This window comes from Glycine soja, chromosome 16 (assembly GCF_004193775.1).
Source record: "Glycine soja cultivar W05 chromosome 16, ASM419377v2, whole genome shotgun sequence".
Lineage (NCBI taxonomy): Eukaryota > Viridiplantae > Streptophyta > Magnoliopsida > Fabales > Fabaceae > Glycine > Glycine soja.
The window spans coordinates 27,056,218-27,059,666 of record NC_041017.1 but is presented as its reverse complement, the minus strand read 5'-3'; positions in this window follow the sequence as shown (position 1 = coordinate 27,059,666).

Below are 3,449 nucleotides of genomic sequence, written 5' to 3'. Positions count from 1 at the left end.
ATTTTAGTTGAATGATATTGTAGTAGTAAGTCCCGTGGTTGAGAAAGAGCAGTAAGGCTAAGGTGTATTGTTTAAATAAAGTATTAAGACATAATATACTGGTGGCTATGGGAGTGAGGTTCAAATGTATTGAATATAAAAAAGTTAATTTTTTTTCCAGATCTAGGAAATTTAGTAACATATACCCTTATGTAAATCTTTCTATGGAATCAAATGAAGGCAAAGATACTGGAGCATGAATTTTATCATGTCTCGTCTTTTGCGTTTGCTTTCCCGTATTTCTTTCCGTTCTAGTTCTTCATCGTCATCCTCAACCTCAGACCCAAGAAACTTAAATATGCTCACTGAGCAAGACAATCAGACCCACGAGGTCACCCTAAGCACAATCTCTTCGACGAAGAAGTCCGCTTCGAGGATATAAACCAAAACATGGATGACTAGAGCATCCCAGAAATCCCTCAAGATACATTACATGTTCCCGAGGCAATTAAAACAAACACAATTTTGATTATGTAATTAGGACTATAGAAAATAACATTCCTCTAGGAAAAGACATAGGGGAAAAATTTCATTTATTATCCAAAAATTCAATTTTTGAGCATAACATAAAATACAAATATCTACACATAGGATGTGTCCAGGTGGCAATCAAACCATTAATTGACATGGGCATAGATGCCACAGTTTTGATGTGTCTTAGAGATATTAGGTACAATAAATTTGAAGATTCTTTAATAGGGACATAGAAACTAGCCTAGGACAAGGACCAGTCTATTTCAATTGTTATCCAAACAAAATAGTGAGTCTGATGGATCAAAACATCCTTGACTCTCTATTCCTTAACATCCACTTTCATGGCCTAGACATGAAAAATGGTTCAATTCTAGCAGCCTTGATTTACAGAATCCAGTACAAAGTCATGAACACTTGTGCATCGAGAGTTCTTCTCAAACCATAAAAAGGAGAGACAACTTTGTTTATCACTTATATGACAAAGGCTAATGTTTCCCTCCCCAAAATTATAAAATGGGATGAGGTAACTCTTACTGAAAAATGGGTCATGGACAAGGTTACACCTTCAGTCCCCAAACCTCCCCTTACCATAGAGCAAATTAAACAAGATAATTCGGCAAGATGGAAATAACCTGCAATAGGAGAAATTGATGTTGGGTAGTACAAATCAACATCGATTTTTAATCAAAATTGATGTTGTAGGTATACCTCAACATTGGTTTTTGTAAAAACCGATGTTGATTTGTATAGATTTCACTTTCATTTTTTGTTATTTCTTACTATACAACATCATTTTTTAAAAACCGGTGTTGTCATTTTTATGTTAACATTAGTTTTGTAAAATATGACACCATTTTTTGGTCTCCTTGTGTTGCTCATTGCTTGAATCTCCTTTTGAAGGACATTGCTAGGTCGCCTCATGTTACAGACCTTGCCTCAAAGGTTTCCAAGATAACTGTGTTTGTATATAATCACATGGTACTCTTATCTTCATTAAGGAAAAGAGAAGGTTGGACATAAATTGTACGTCCAAGAGTGACTTGGTTTGCTACTACTTTTCTTACACTAAAAAGTATTAATGATCACAAGCATGACTTGCAAGCCTTGGTAGTGGACAAAAATTTTGGAATGATTGTTTTATGATAGCAAAGCTTGTGGCTTACCTTATTCGTTTACTAAGAATTGTAGACGAAGATGAAAAACCCTTTCTTTCTTATGTGTTATGAAGGCATGCAAAGGGAAATAAATGCTATAAATGAGATGTTTAAGAAAGAAATAGATGCATAAACCTTATACATATATTATTAAGGCTCAATGGGATAAACATTTAAAGCTCAAACTTCATGCAACTACTTATTGGTTTAATCATGCATTCAGGTACAATGAGAAGTTTAATAATAAGAGAAGGGTCATCGATTCAGTTGTTGATTTACTTGAAAAAAGAGGTTTGTGTGAGAACCTGACTCAAGTCATTAGTGAGATGGAGATGTATCAAGATCGACAAGAAAGTTTTGATCGACCAAGTGCTCTTCCTATAAGCAACACAATCCGGCCTAGTAAGCACTAACTTGTATTTATATTTTATACTTAAATAGTTTTTGTATATTTTATGTTTTATGATCATATAACTAATTAGTAATTACATTTCTTGATGATCAATGGTGGTCATTATTTGGAAGTAGTGCTCCAATTTTGAAAAAGTTGGTGGTTCGTATCCTTAGTCAAACTTCTTTTTAGATGTGAGAGAAATTGGAGTGTCTTTGAACACATCCATAGTAAGAGAAGAAATAGAATAGAACAACAAAGATTAAATGATCTGATTTATGTTACTTATAATTTGCCTTTGAAGAATAGGTATAAACATTTCTTTATGTTGTGATGCTTCATTATAAACATGTTCTTTATTAATTATTACTTTCTTTTAAGTATAATTGAATTTTGCTTTTATATTGTGATGCTTGATTATAGGAATCACTACAAAAAGACATGTTATGTCCTATTGACTTTGAAGCAATTGACTAAATTGATTTTTGGGTAACTAAGGAAGAAGCATCTCCTGAGCTTGATATTAATGACCTTGAGAATGCTTTGTATCATGAGAATGCAATTACACTTGGTGCATCAAATGCCAATAATGAAGGTTATTGACTTATTGTTATTTGCTTAAATTTATTAAACATGTTTCATTTGTTAAATATTGTTTTGGAGTTAAAATCTTATTGTTTGTTATTTAAATAGGTGATAAAAATCTTGACAATATGGACTTTCAAGTTGAAAGTGGTGATCATGGTGGTGGTTCGATCGGTGTAGAATCTAATGTTATTCCAACCTTATCAGAGTGTGATGGAATCAATCTAGGTGATTATTATGATTTATGATTGAAAATTATATCAACTACTTTTACTTGTAGTTGATTTTTTTTAGAGTTGTAGTTGCTCATGAATTTTATTTGATAATGTTGATCTTAAATATTATGATTTATTGGATTTGGTTTGTAGTTTTGTTATATCTTATGACTTGAGTTATGAGAGTTATAAGTTATTATGAAACTTTTAAGTTAGGTTTGTTTTTAATTTTTTAAATTTATGCATATACTGTTATTTTTTATTTAATATGACTTAGTGAATTATATTAAAAATAAAAATATATATATTAGTTTATTGAAACTGGTTCAACTATGATTAAATCATTGAACTTTGAACCAATGTCTTTAGTAATTTAGTTACCGATCCGATTTTAGAAATCTTGATAATTTATGTATCATTTGATATTTAATAATATATTTTTTATAATATTAGTACATCTTTTTAATATCTAAAAATAAAATATTCATCTTGATTATAAAACAAAAAAAATAAATTATTTAATACTTATTATAATTTCCACATTAAAAATCAATATAATTATAATATAAATTTGTTCAATTTGACTTGATT